The sequence below is a fragment of the Symphalangus syndactylus genome, chromosome 4, assembly GCF_028878055.3.
Source record: "Symphalangus syndactylus isolate Jambi chromosome 4, NHGRI_mSymSyn1-v2.1_pri, whole genome shotgun sequence".
Classification (NCBI taxonomy): domain Eukaryota; kingdom Metazoa; phylum Chordata; class Mammalia; order Primates; family Hylobatidae; genus Symphalangus; species Symphalangus syndactylus.
Genome location: NC_072426.2, coordinates 66,386,084 through 66,402,082, shown reverse-complemented (window position 1 = coordinate 66,402,082; position 15,999 = coordinate 66,386,084). Strand labels below are relative to the sequence as shown.

The following is a 15,999-nucleotide window of genomic DNA, read 5'->3' as shown; positions in this document are numbered from 1 at the left end:
CAGAGAAAAAAAAGAACTGTATGATCTCACTTACATGTGGAATCTAAAACAAGATCAAATACATATAAATACAGGGTGGAAAGGTAGTTATTGAGATGGGAGAATAGGGAAAATGGGACAATATTGGTCAAAGTGTACAAAGATACAGTTTTTCTCCAATGAATAAGTCTAGGGATCCAAGATACATTACAATGACTATAGCTAATAATATTGTACTGTATACCAAAAATTTGCTAAGTGAGTACATTTTAGGTGCCTTTACCACACACACACACCCCCACTTAAGTGTGAGATGGCGAACATGTTAATTTACTTGACTGTAGTAATCATTTTACTATCTATATTATATCAAAACATGTTATACACCTTAAACATATACAAAAATAAACAAAATGTATACTGATAACTTATTCAAACTATTCTAAGTGAATAATATAGCTCTTTCAAATTTAAAATAAATTTAAAAGAAATGTTCAATTATGTTAAGTGTTCAATCTTTGCTGACCAAAGTCTACAAAATTAGCAAGCACTGTGTATATATTGTTATACTCAGGTGTAACAAATTAAATACAAGAAATTTATTTAATTTAGAAATTAAATACAAGAACGAAACTTAAAGGTAAAGTGAAAAAGCTCCTTCTGATTGTGGTAAATAAATAAACATGGAGATTTTTATCTTCTTAGCAAATTTATTGAGGGCTCTAGTAGAAGAGAAATAAAAACAAACTAAAGCATTCTTTTTAACCTCAACTGCCTAGGCAGGGAAATACAGAAGACTTGAAACAGAGAGTAAAGAATAATTTTTAAATAAGATAACATAAAAAAGAGTCAAACTGCTGAGAAGTACACAGGCCATGATGTTTATGATTATGATTCATGCAAAAATTTGAACAACCCACCTTTTAATTCAAAGCCAGACTCTGGCTGAGCTGATAAAGGAAAAAATAAAAATTAATGAGAAAGATAAAAATGTGCCTTAAGCTGCTTAAGAGAACAAACTTGTATTGCACCCTTGAAGAGAATCAAAAGCACCATTTTTAGATTTAAAATATGCATTAATATTTTAATTTGCAATAGTTCTCTTTTAATAAGGCAAATGTTCTAAAAGGTACTTTGTTAGTTCAAAGGCAAAACCCATTGGTTATAAAACAATAAGACAACTTTACATTTTTTAAAGAAAAGACCCGTTTTAAAAGATTGCTTTGAAAATTATTTTGTTGGGCAATACTATTTAAAGTCAAAAGTTTGCTAAGTTAACCAAACACACACAATATTTAGTAATAAAATATGAAAACTAGAATTAAAGTGGCAAAATTTAAGCAGAGATTCTAATATCTAGAACCCTAGAATTAAGCCTTACAACACAGCATAGTAATTATAAGAACATCTCAAAGTGGAAGTAACCTATTAGTATACAGAATATAATCTAAATTATTATTATTAGCCAGCACTTATTGTTTAAATGTTTCAGTAGGCACTCTGTGAGACACAATCCCCACAATATGCCACATTTACTCATTTTATACAGATGGAACCTGAGGTTCAGAGATGCTAAGTTCCTTGCCCAAGCACTCAGCTATTAAGGTGCAAAGATGGGATTTGAACCCAGATGTGACCAGCTCCCAAGTCCATGCATGCTCTTTCCAATGTATAGCACAACAAACATTATATACAAACCTGAAATGTCACTGTTCTTGTAGGGGGTGAACTTGCTCATCTAAAGTGGTTTCAAAACACAATTACACAGCTACTGACACATGCAGAAATTCAACTCTGTGTCTGTTGGCCCCAAATCTAGTTTTCTTTCTATAGGTTATGGTTCACAAGCCACTGATAAGTATGTTGCCTAGTAACTAAACTGATTCACCTGAGTCTTTAATCTCCATCTGAACTTTGATAAATTCAACCTACATGGGAGATGGGGGTTAAGAGATAAAACAGAACATACTTCCTGGTTTCTGAAATGAAGACCCCCAGGTGATAGGCCTTCTGCCATGTACAGAGGACAATGTAAAAGAAACGTTTATGCTTCTGGTAAGATCCATATCTTCTTATGCTTCTGGCTTCTTGGTCCACACAGTTAAAGCAACACAAAACAATTCTTTGGAAACTCAAATGATACTTACACATCTGATTCACTCATTTGCTTATGTATTGATTCATTCATAAAATACCCATTTAAGACCAATGTCAAACCTTGTATGACTGATGTCATACAGCGCCTCAGGCTACAAGTTTATTCACCTGGACCAAACTTCTCACTTTACAAATCAAGACACTGAGGCTCAGAGAGACTGAGAAAGTTGTCCCAGTCTGTAAAGATAGCAATGTTAGACCTAGGAGCAGAATTTATATCTTTGAACTCTTGGTAAGGAGTTCTTCTGATATGGAATACATCATACAATAAACAAATGCCTGAGTTATGGAGAGCTAATTAAAATACAGGCCAAGGTCACAAGTGATGGCTAGAGTGGCAGAGTGCCAGCCTTTTGCTACCTAAGCCCCTGTTGCAGGACACAGACACAAAAATATGCCAAAGGAAGAATTTTACTGAACTCCCATTTCATTACTGTGCTGAAACAGAATGACAAAGATGATTAAACTACCTAGAAAATGGTTCATGAATCTAACTCAATGGACTTATTCCTTCAACACTCAATGAGTATTTATAGAGAGGCAGTGGATTCAGCCTGGAATAAAATCCTAGACTCGCCACCCCCTAAATGTGTAACTGTGGGTAAGTTACTTGGCCCCTCTGTGTCACTTTCCTCAACTGTAACATGAAGATAATAATAGTATCTCTTTTATAATATCATTATGGGAAGTAAATGAATTAATACTTGTAAAGCACTTAGAATCACATCTGGCATAGCGAAGACTTGGAACCAACCCAAATGTCCAACAACGATAGACTGGATTAAGAAAATGTGGCACATATACACCATGGAATACTATACAGCCATAAAAAATGATGAGTTCATATCCTTTGTAGGGACATGGATGAAACTGGAAACCATCATTCTCAGTAAACTATCGCAAGGACAAGAAACCAAACACCGCATGTTCTCACTCATAGGTGGGAATTGAACAATGAGAACACATGGACACAGGAAGGGGAATATCACACTCCGGGGACTGTTGTGGGGTGGGGGGAGGGGGGAGGGACAGCATTAGGAGATATACCTAATGCTAAATGACGAGTTAATGAGTGCAGCACACCAACATGGCACATGGATACATATGTAACAAACCTGCACATTGTGCACATGTACCCTAAAACTTAAAGTATAATAACAATAATAATAAAATAAAAGTGCTAATATTGAAGTGGTGTAATTTACCTTTTGCTACCAAATTTGTCTAATAAGCATAGATTATTTTCACTAATAAAAATACTGCTTTAATTATTCTATGATTAATAAATATACTTCTAGACATAAAAAAGAATCACATCTGGCATGTTGTAAACACTTAATACATGTTAGTTATGATTATTTTTGATACTTTTAACATACTGGGTACTCATTTGGGTACTAGGAATATAGCAATAAGCAAGGCAAAATCCCTACCCTCTTCATTTTAATCTTGGACAAGGAAAGATCAATCAATAGATTAGAAATAGATAGAAAGATAGATGATAGACAGACCAACAAGTAGATAATATATAATGCTATAATGAAAAGTGAAATAGGGTATCTAATAGGGTTGGCTACTTGTAGCAGATGCTGTTAATACCACTACCAGATCCCCCTTCACTAGGTGATGCACCTGCCCTTAGCAGTACCTGTGACTGTTGGCTGTTACGGGCTCACAGCTACCCCCTTCGCTGGAAAACTGCCCTCAACTGAAGGAGAGTTGCCTCACCCAGGAGACTGTGGCCCATTATCACTATCCCAGGGGCAGCCAACAATTGACTGATATTGTGAACAAATAGCCAGTTTCCTTGCCTCGAGGTGGGAGTAAGTTTCTGACGTTATTTGTGTTCCAGGGCATCCCCTGCAACCAGGCTGAAGCATGTCCCCAGCTCAGCTGACATCCTTGCTTAGATTTTTTTTTTCCTCCCTGCCCCTGCAATGTTTTTCTCATTTCCCTTTTACCAAAAGCACTGACTCAGTAAATGACTTTCACAAGAATAACTACAGCAGTCTCAGCTTCTGAGGTCTCTGATCTAAGGCGTTATTTTTTTAACTGGGGATTCAGGGAAGGCCTCCTTGAAGAATTGATATTTGGCAGGAATCTAAATAATAGAGCTTTGTAAAGGTATGGGGGAAAGTATTTTAGGCAAACAGAATGCTCTCAGTCTGGAGAGAATTTTGCACATTTAAGGAAGAAAAAGGTCCCAGTAGACCACGAAAAGTTTTTTCAGGTTTTATTTGAAGTATAAAAGAAAGGCAAGTCAGGCCGGGCGCGGTGGCTCACGCCTGTAATCCCAGCACTTTCGGAAGCCGAGGCGGGCAGATCACAAGGTCAGGAGTTCGAGACCATCCTGGCTAACACCGTGAAACCCCGTCTCTACTAAAAATACAAAAAATTAGCCGGGCGCGGTGGTGGGCGCCTGTAGTCCCAGCTACTCAAGAGAGGCTGAGGCAGGAGAATGGCGTGAACCCGGGAGGCGGAGCTTACAGTGAGTCGAGATCCCGCCACTGCACTCCAGCCTGGGCGACAGAGCGAGACTCCGTCTCAAAAAAAAAAAAAAGAAAGAAAGAAAGGGAAGTCATTCTTTCCCTGTTTTGAGAAGGAGAGAGACATTATCTCATTTATTGTTTAAGGCAGTTACTCTGGCTGATGGGTGAACAGACTTTACAGAGTGCAAGCACACACGTGGAGCTGCCAGCTAGGAGACCACATAGGACAACATGATGGTTTGGACTATGGATATAACAGTGAAATTGATGAGAAGTGCATGGATGTTGGATATACTCTGAAGAAAGAGATGGACTCAATAATAGAAATTATGTCAGTAATCAGAAACAAGAGTGACGAATCACTCCTAGGATTTGGGCTACCTGTGGGTAAGACAGGGAGGTCCACATATGGGGCAGACTAGGAAAGGGACAGATTGGGAAAGGGCTAGGTAAAGAACATCTCCTAATGAAACACTGGCAAAGCAGTCAAATTCCATATCCTCTTCTATTCAAGTATTAAATTAGTAGAGGTTAAAGTTATTATCCGGTGTTAATGATTCTTCTCATTTTTATTTTTAGTTTCTATGCATCCCATACACCTAGATGATTACCTGAGAAGCAGACATTCTGACCAGCAATTTGACATCACATGAAATCACAGACAGGACCAGTGTCTTGCCCCAGTCTACCCTTATGTTTTAAAAGGCAAAGAGAATATCGATGCCTATGGAGAATTTTGCTTCCATGCTCTTAGGAGGCAAAGAAGGAGGTTCTTGACAATATTAGAACACTTGCTAGAGCAGTATCTCTTCAACTGCACAAATCATTGACCCTTTACCAGACAGAAATGATTACATCCAAATCATAGAGGTGGCCATTTTTTTTCCACATTCCTTTTGCTATCCATACTATCACCTGTAATGGTGTATTTCCTCTGTTCATTGCAAACCAAAGACAAAGCAGTGATAGTCAGGTAGCCTTTTTCAAGAAAATCTGAAATGACTCATCATCAGCAAAGCCAGCTCAGTGAGTCACAAGCACGACTCAGAAAATTCAGCAAAAGGATGCCTTTATGAACTGAAATTATCTTGCTGAGTAAACTAAGTTGATTTAAAGAGGGATTTCTACTCCTTTTATTTTTAATTACAATAAAGTATTAAAATTAAGACACGATTTTAATATTCGTTAGAAATTCTGTTACACGGTTATGACTCACAAAGTTTCTCCCACTATTGTCCTACTAAAGATATTTTATTTGAAAGAAAAAAAGATGTTTTATTTGCTTACTCTTAGTCAGCAGTCCCTCTCCTGGTTCAGATAACTGGAATCTCACTCGTCTTTTATTAGTTAATTGATTATACAATAGCAATATAAACGTAGTTGATGCAACAATGGCAAGATGAAAGAAAGTTAATTTATTTGTAAGTAAACCTATGTCATTTAAAATATAAGATTAGAGATTTAGGCTGAGTGCAGTGGCTCAGGCCTGTAATCTCGCACTTTGAGAGGCTGACGCAGGTGAATCACGAGGTCAGGAGTTCAAGACCAGCCTGCCAACATGGTGAAACCCTGTCTCTGCTAAAAATACAAAAAATTAGCTGGGCATGGTGGCGGGTGCCTATAATCCCAACTACTCAGGAGGCTGAGGCAGGAGAATCACTTGAACTCAGGAGGCGGAGGTTTCAGTGAGCCAAGATCGTGCCACTGCACTCCAGTTCAGGCAACAGTGTGAAACTCCAACTCAAAAAAAAAAAAAAATTACAGGTTTAAAGAACTTTATTAAAATACCCAAACCAGAATCAAGGAGACAAGATGATCCATGTGAACAAGAAAATAATTTGCTATGGAGAAAAACATTCTGCATCTGATTATCTGGTATTTCCTCTCTCCAATCCTAAACACTTACCTAGAAAAATATTGGGTCTACAAAAACCTGGAAGAAAATTTGGTCATTATTTTTGCCAATTTGCCTCCAAAAATACCACCACCAGCAATAATAATAGAATGGCTAACCCTTTTTGAGAGACAAATATTTGAGAGCCATGTGTTAGGTATATAATATCTCATTTAATCTTCTAAACAAGGATTCACCTTATTGTGAAGATGATCCCCATTTATTTCAAACATGCTTAGCCTAGGCAGACCATACCTACTATGTAAGTGGAAGAGTCAGAAACCAGGCTCAGTTTCATGGTCAGCTATCTTCCCCTGACTCCATATAGTAAGTAACCATGTTACAAGGAAGGTTTTTCCACCTACAGATAAAAGTAGAGAATAAGTAACAATGCAAATTCCTCTATTCTCTACTAGAAAAGGAATTCTCAACTCAAGACAGCAGCATATAAAGGATGTATCTTTTGCAGTTAATCCACAAAGAAAAAGCTGCAAAATCTCAAAGCTTCATTTAGAGATCAATGTACTTGGTCAGGGACAGTAGAAGACAATTTTCTACTAAAAGCAAAAGATAATTTTTGTGTGCTGTCTTTAACTGATCAGATCTCTCATCCATTTCGTGATGGGAAAAATCACATCCAGCTCACTGTGACTGATCTCTCCTTCCATTGTCTTATAACTCTTGTTACTTTTATCATTGTCCAGCATTGTTTGCTTTCTTAATGAACCACATAGATCTAGACAAATGAGTGTCTTTGGTAGAAAATAATTAATAATTCTTGTAGAAAATACATGTCTAACCAGGAAAATATTATTTTTCTAAGAAATAAATTTCTCTCTAAATGTGTGTGTGTATGTGGGAAGAGGAAGTTAAAAGCAACTTTCTGTGCATGAAATTTGGCTCAACTTTGTACAATTTAGGCTTATATCTTTAAAATCTTTAATCTTTAAAGACCTCATTTTTTTTTGCTCTTCTCATAGGTCATTATACTAAATTTAGCTCTATCTACTTCCCATTCTCAAACTGTTTACTCCCTCATTCAATGATTCTGCTATATAGAGCGAATAATCTAATGATAAAAAGAGAGTGCTGGAAGGTTGCATTGAACAGCATAACTACATCAATGAAATGCTTTAAATTATCTACCCATCATGGGAAAGTCATCAAAAAGGAAAGAAAAAAAAAGTATCCATCCAAAGTAACCCTGAAAGGTTATTTTTAAGAGAAAAGGAGCAACCAGCTCATTCCAAAGAGACTTTCTAAAGTAAACAGAAATATTAATCTAAATGTTTCTTTAAAATGCATTATATAAAACTGATTCATTAAAAATGTTTCATAAGAATTCAAAGGACACAGAATTTTGAGAAATGTAGTATTTTTACTTCAGTGCCTTTTTTCTATTTCTACCCCCCACCCCTGCCACTGTCTATTATTTTATAAACCAATTGATACATAAGTAGTTTCTTGGGGGATGATATATTACTTACACATTTTCTATGTAGTAAACACGTATGTATATGTATGTGGGTGTGTACCTAACTACTTTGTTGGAGTGATTCCTATAGTTTGGAACTGCCAGGGCCAAGTTTATGCAAAAATCGACATTTTTTGAGTAAACTCCCCATGACTACAGTAAGTTTCCCCAGTATTCGAGAATTCTTCATTTCCTAAAGCTGCACAAACATCAGATACCAATATTTGTAAGGATCGATAATGGAATTTATAATGAAATTGCTTTCTCAGCTATTAATGTTAACTATACCATCTTCATATAGCCTTATAACTCATTTGTGCTATTCCATTTTCCTCTGTTCCTTTTTTCACTTCCCTTGTAATTTTAGTCTCTTTGTACTGATTTCTGAAGAGTTCATTGATGATTAAAGATGTTAACATTTTGTCTAGAATTGCAAATATGTTTTTTCTCATTCATTTTACTGTGATGTTTTGTTTTTTGGTTATACAGAAGTTGTATATTGAAATATAATCTTGTTCTGTTTTTTTAAAATGCATTAAGGTATGCTAACGTTAGTTCTGTAGTATTTGCCAACACTGAGGATATTAAAATGCGTGTTACAAGAAGCAGCCCCATGAAACTTATGGCTATATTTGACATTAGAGTGGTGTTGAAGCCATTGTATCCTCTTTATGATGAAAAACAAAAGAAATTTATCTATGGTTTCAGCATTAAAAATATTTGTTACTTCTTCTAAACAACTGATCTGTATAATCTACTAGACACGATAAATCAGAAATTGATCCCATTTCCCTCTTTAAGCGCTTGCTCAAAGATAAATCTATGGCCCGTGTCTAATAGCTAATGACATTTTTTTATATTACCTCACACATTTCTTATTTTATCCTGCCCTTCCTTTTCTTCCTCCTGAATTCTTTCTTTTCCTATTGGTTTTAATTAATGTTACTTTGTTTTATTGTACATTTCTTTGTAAGCTATTTAAATCTGTTTTTCAACAAGATGGGGAGAGATGGCAATTCACAATACAAAAATTATAATATAGAAATGCATATTATGACTGCAAGTATGTTAAAAATATGGCTGCATGCAGAAGGCAATGTGCAAATATTAAGATAATTGCATGAGATTGTATTATTTTTTACTTTTGTCTAATTATGACATTATTTTCATTAAATTTTTTAATAATTTGGTTTAATTTTTATTACAGTAGAATTTTATTTTTAATGTACAGTACTTTAGGACCCCTTGTGCAATCAAAGGAATAGAGTACATTTGATTCAGTTAAGCTTAGGTTTTAATTAAATATTTGAAAAGGTAATGTAACATTTAGTTATCTAAAAGAACTGAAATAAATTATTCTACTTAGGCTCAAAGAGGGAAGATACATAGCAATACAGATAAATATAAGAAACTACTCCATGAAATCATTTGTCTGATACATACGAGCACCTCCCTCCCACAAAGTCATTTATCACCTGATTATCTAACATTTCTCCACTGCTAATGGCAAAGGCCTACGTATTCTGATCATTACTTTGAGTATTGATCTATTTCTTCCTCAGACATTTTCTACTGTCCTTGCCTTTCCTTTCAAAATCACATTTTCTTTTTTCCTCACTGATAAACTATTTTAAGGTTTAACCATCATATGAATTGTCCTCTTTTGCTCTTAAGCTTTTTCAATGGATTCTGTAGACTGTTAATACATCCTTAAGCATTATATTACATATGTCATTAACAGATTTTCAGAGGGGATGGAGCCAAGATGGCCGAATAGGAACAGCTCCGGTCTCCAGCTCCCAGCCACCCCACCCGGAGCGACACAGAAGACGGGTGATTTCTGCATTTCTGCTTGAGGTACCGGTTTCATCTCACTAGGGAGTGCCTAACAGTGGGTGCAGGACAGTCGGTGAAGCGCACTGTGCGCGAGCCGAAGCAGGGCGAGGCATTGCCTCACTCAGGAAGCGCAAGGGGTCAGGGAGTTCCCTTTCCCAGTCAAAGAAAGGGGAAACAGACGGCACCTGGAATATCGGGTCAGTCCCACCCCAATACTGCGCTTTTCCAACGGGCCTGGAAAACGGCACACTAGGAGACTGTGTCCTGCACCTGGCTCGGAGGGTCCTATGCCCACGGAGTCTCGCTGATTGCTAGCACAGCAGTCTGAGATCAAGCTGCAAGGCAGAAGCGAGGCTGGGGGAGGGGCACCCCCCATTGCCCAGGCTTGCTTAGGTAAACAAAGCAGCCAGGAAGCTCGAACTGGGTGGAGCCCACCACAGCTCAAGGAGGCCTGCCTGCCTCTGTAGGCTCCACCTCTGGGGGCAGGGCACAGACAAACAAAAAGTCAGCAGGAACCTCCTCAGAATTAAATGTCCCTGTCTGACTGACAGATTTGAAGAGAGCAGTGGTTCTCCCAGCATGCAGCTGGAGATCTGAGAACGGACAGACTGCCTCCTAAAGTGGGTCCCTGACCCCTGAGCAGCCTAACTGGGAGGCATCCCCCCAGTAGGGACAGACTGACACCTCACTTGGCCGGGTACTCCTCTGAGACAAAACTTCCAGAGGAACTATCAGACAGCTGAATTTGTGGTCTCACGAAAATCCGCTGTTCTGCAGCCACCGCTGCTGACACCCAGCCAAACAGGGTCTGGAGTGGACCTCTAGTAAACTCCAACAGACCTGCAGCTGAGGGTCCTGTCTGGAAGAAGGAAAACTAACAAACAGAAAGGACATCCACACCAAAAACCCATCTGTACATCACCATCATCAAAGACCAAAAGTAGATAAAACCACAAAGATGGGGAAAAAACAGAGCAGAAAAGCTGGAAACTCTAAAAAGCAGAGCACCTCTCCTCCTCCCAAGGAACGCAGTTCCTCACCAGCAACAGAACAAAGCTGGATGGAGGATGACTTTGACGAGTTGAGAGAAGAAGGCTTCAGACGATCAAACTACTCTGAGCTACGGGAGGAAATTCAAAACAATAGCAAAGAAGTTAAAAACTTTGAAAAAAAATTAGAAGAATGGATATCTAGAATAATCAATGGAGAGAAGGGCTTAAAGGAGCTGATGGAGCTGAAAGCCAAGTTTCCAGAACTACGCGAAGATTGCAGAAGCCTCAGTAGCAGACGCAATCAACTGGAAGAAAGGGTATCGCTGATGGAAGATGAAATGAATGAAATGAAGCCAGAAAGGAAGTTTAGAGAAAAAAGAATAAAAAGAAATGAACAAAGCCTCCAAGAAATTTCGGACTATGTGAAAAGACCAAACCTACGTCTGATTGGTGTACCTGAAAATGACGGGGAGAATGGAACCAAGTTGGAAAACACTCTGCAAGATATTATCCAGGAGAACTTCCTCAATCAGGCAAGGCAGGCCAACATTCAGATTCAGGAAATACAGAGAACGCCACAAAGATACTCCTCGAGAAGAGCAACTCCTAGACACATAATTGTCAGATTCACCAAAGTTGAAATGAAGGAAAAAATGTGAAGGGCAGCCAGAGAGAAAGGTCGGGTTACCCACAAAGGGAAGCCCATCAGACTAACAGCTGATCTCTCAGCAGAAACTTTACAAGCCAGAAGAGAGTGTGGGCCGATATTCAACATTCTTAAAGAAAAGAATTTTCAACCCAGAATTTCATATCTCACCAAACTAAGCTTCATAAGTGAAGGAGAAATAAAATACTTTACAGACAAGCAAACGCTGAGTGATTTTGTCACCACCAGGCCTGCCCTAAAAGAGCTCCTGAAGGAAGCACTAAACATGGAAAGGAACAACCGGTACCAGCCACTGCACAAACATGCCAAATTGTAAAGACCATCCAGGCTAGGAAGAAACTGCATCAACTAACGAGCAAAATAACCAACTAACATCATAATGACAGGATCAGATTCACACATAACAATATTAACGTTAAATGTAAATGGGCTAAATGCTCCAATTAAAAGACACAGACTGGCAAACTGGATAAGGAGTCAGGACCCATCAGTGTGCTGTATTCAGGAAACCCATCTCACGTGCAGAGACACACATAGACTCAAAATAAAGGGATGGAGGAAGATCTATCAAGCAAATGGAAAACAAAAAAAGGCAGGGGTTGCAATCCTAGTCTCTGATAAAATAGACTTTAAACCAACAAAGATCAAAAGAGACAAAGAAGGCCATTACATAATGGTAAAGGGATCAATTCAACAAGAAGAGCTAACTATCCTAAATATATATGCACCCAACACAGGAGCACCCAGATTCATAAAGCAAGTCCTGAGTGACCTACAAAGGAACTTAAACTCCCACACAATAATAATGGGAGATTTTAACACCCCACTGTCAACATTAGACAGATCAACGAGACAGAAAGTTAACAAGGATATCCAGGAACTGAACTCAGCTCTACACAAAGTGGACCTAATAGACATCTACAGAACTCTCCACCCCAAATCAACAGAATATACATTTTTTTCAACACCACACCACACCTATTCCAAAATTGACCACACAGTTGGAAGTAAAGCTCTCCTCAGCAAATGTAAAAGAACAGAAATTATAACAAACTGTCTCTCAGACCACAGTGCAATCAAACTAGAACTCAGGATTAAGAAACTCACTCAAAACCACTCAACTACATGGAAACTGAACAACCTGCTCCTGAATGACTATTGGGTACATAATGAAATGAAGGCAGAAATAAAGATGTTCTTTGAAACCAACGAGAACAAAGACATAACATACCAGAATCTCTGGGACACGTTCAAAGCAGTGTGTAGAGGGAAATTTATAGCACTAAATGCCCACAAGAGAAAGCAGGAAAGATCCAAAATTGACACCCTAACATCACAATTAAAAGAACTAGAAAAGCAAGAGCAAACACGTTCAAAAGCTAGCAGAAGGCTAGAAATAACTAAAATCAGAGCAGAACTGAAGGAAATAGAGACACAAAAAACCCTTCAAAAAATTAATGAATCCAGGAGCTGGTTTTTTGAAAAGATCAACAAAATTGATAGACCGCTAGCAAGACTAATAAAGAAGAAAAGAGAGAAGAATCAAATAGACGCAATAAAAAATGAAAAAGGGGATATCACCACCGATCCCACAGAAATACAATCTACCATCAGAGAATACTACAAACACCTCTACGCACATAAACTAGAAAATCAAGAAGAAATGGATAAATTCCTCGACAAATACACCCTCCCAAGACTAAATCAGGAAGAAGTTGAATCTCTGAATAGATCAATAACAGGTTCTGAAATTGTGGCAATAATCAATAGCTTACCAACCAAAAAGAGTCCAGGGACCTGACGGATTCACAGCCAAATTCTACCAGAGGTACAAGGAGGAACTGGTACCATTCCTTCTGAAACTATTCCAAACAATAGAAAAAGAGGGAATCCTCCCTAACACATTTTATGAAGCCAGCATCGTCCTGATACCAAAGCCTGGCAGAGACATGACCAAAAAAGAGAATTTCAGACCAATATCCTTGATGAACATTGATGCAAAAATCCTCAATAAAATACTGGCAAACCGAATCCAGCAGCGCATCAAAAAGCTTATCCACCATGATCAAGTGGGCTTCATCCCTGGGATGCAAGGCTGGTTCAACATACGCAAATCAATAAATGTAATCCAGCATACAAACAGAACCAAAGACAAAAACCACATGATTATCTCAATAGATGCAGAAAAGGCCTTTGACAAAATTCAACAACCCTTCATGCTAAAAACTCTCAATAAATTAGGTATTGATGGAACCTATCTCAAAATAATAAGAGCTATCTACGACAAACCCACAGCCAATATCATACTGAATGGGCAAAAACTGGAAGCATTCCCTCTGAAAACTGGCACAAGACAGGGATGCCCTCTCTCACTGCTCCTATTCAACATAGTGCTGGAAGTTCTGGCCAGAGCAATCAGGCAGGAGAAGGAAATAAAGGGTATTCAATTAGGAAAAGACGAAGTCAAATTGTCCCTGTTTGCAGATGACATGATTGTATATCTAGAAAACCCCATGGTCTCAGCCCAAAATCTCCTTAAGCTGATTAGCAACTTCAGCAAAGTCTCAGGATACAAAATCAATGTACAAAAATCAGAAGCATTCTTGTACACCAATAACAGACAAACAGAGAGCCAAATCATGAGTGAACTCCCATTCACAATTGCTTCAAAGAGAATAAAATACCTAGGAATCCAACTTACAAGGGATGTAAAGGACCTCTTCAAGGAGAACTACAAACCACTGCTCAATGAAATAAAAGAGGATACAAACAAATGGAAGAACATTTCATGCTCATGGGTAGGAAGAATCAATATCGTGAAAATGGCCATACTGCCCAAGGTAATTTATAGATTCAATGCCATCCCCATCAAGCTACCAATGACTTTCTTCACAGAATTGGAAAAAACTACTTTAAAGTTCATATGGAACCAAAAAAGAGCCCGTATCGCCAAGTCAATCCTAAGCCAAAAGAACAAAGCTGGAGGCATCACCCTACCTGACTTCAAACTATACTACAAGGCTATAGTAACCAAAACAGCATGGTACTGGTACCACAACAGAGACATAGATCAATGGAACAGAACAGAGCCCTCAGAAATGATGCCGCATATCTACAACTATCTGATCTTTGACAAACCTGACAAAAACAAGAAATGGGGAAAGGATTCCCTATTTAATAAATGGTGCTGGGAAAACTGGCTAGCCATATGTAGAAAGCTGAAACTGGATCCCTTCCTTACACCTTATACAAAAATTAATTCAAGATGGATTAAAGACTTATATGTTAGACCTAAAACCATTAAAATCCTACAAGAAAACCTAGGCAATACCATTCAGGACATAGGCGTGGGCAAGGACTTCATGTCTAAAACACCAAAAGCAATGGCAACAACAGCCAAAATTGACAAATGGGATCTAATTAAACTAAAGAGCTTCTGAACAGCAAAAGAAACTACCATCAGAGTGAACAGGCAACCTACAGAATGGGAGAAAATTTTTGCAACCTACTCATCTGACAAAGGGCTAATATCCAGAATCTACAATGAACTCAAACATATTTACAAGAAAAAAACAAACAACCGCATCAAAAAGTGGGCAAAGGACATGAACAGACACTTCTCAAAAGAAGACATTTATGCAGCCAAAAAACACATGAAGAAATGCTCATCATCACTGGCCATCAGAGAAATGCAAATCAAAACCACAGTGAGATACCATCTCACACCAGTTAGAATGGCCATCATTAAAAAATCAGGAAACAACAGGTGCTGGAGAGGATGTGGAGAAATAGGAACACTTTTACACTGTTGGTGGGACTGTAAACTAGTTCAACCATTGTGGAAGTCAGTGTGGCGATTCCTCAGGGATCTAGAACTAGAAATACCATTTGACCCAGCCATCCCATTACTGGGTATATACCCAAAGGACTATAAATCATGCTGCTATAAAGACACATGCACACGTATGTTTATTGCAGCACTATTCACAATAGCAAAGAGTTGGAACCAACCCAAATGTCCAACAACGATAGACTGGATTAAGAAAATGTGGCACATATACACCATGGAATACCATGCAGCCATAAAAAAGGATGAGTTCATATCCTTTGTAGGGACATGGATGAAACTGGAAAACATCATTCTCAGTAAACTATCCCAAGGACAAAAAACCAAACACCGCATGTTCTCACTCATAGGTGGGAATTGAACAATGAGAACTCATGGACAGAGGAAGGGGAACATCACACTCCGGGGACTGTTGTGGGGTTGGGGGGAGGGGGGAGGGACAGCATTAGGAGATATACCTAATGCTAAATGACGAGTTAATGGGTGCAGGAAATCAACGTGGCACATGGATACATATGTAACAAACCTGCACATTGTGCACATGTACCCTAAAACCTAAAGTATAATAAAAAAACAAACAAACAAAAAAAAAAAAAAACAAGACAGATTTTCGGGATACTTTTCCTCTTAAATACTAACCTCTGAAAGCAAATTTTGCTTAGTT

General features: G+C 38.2%; 1 protein-coding gene across 1 annotated transcript in view; it reads right to left on the bottom strand.

Moving 5' to 3' along the window:
• The window catches only part of GPR158 (G protein-coupled receptor 158), a 433,367-nt gene that overhangs the window by 312,115 nt on the left and 105,253 nt on the right, over positions 1 to 15,999 (bottom strand). The gene's annotated exons all lie outside the window — the stretch shown is intronic.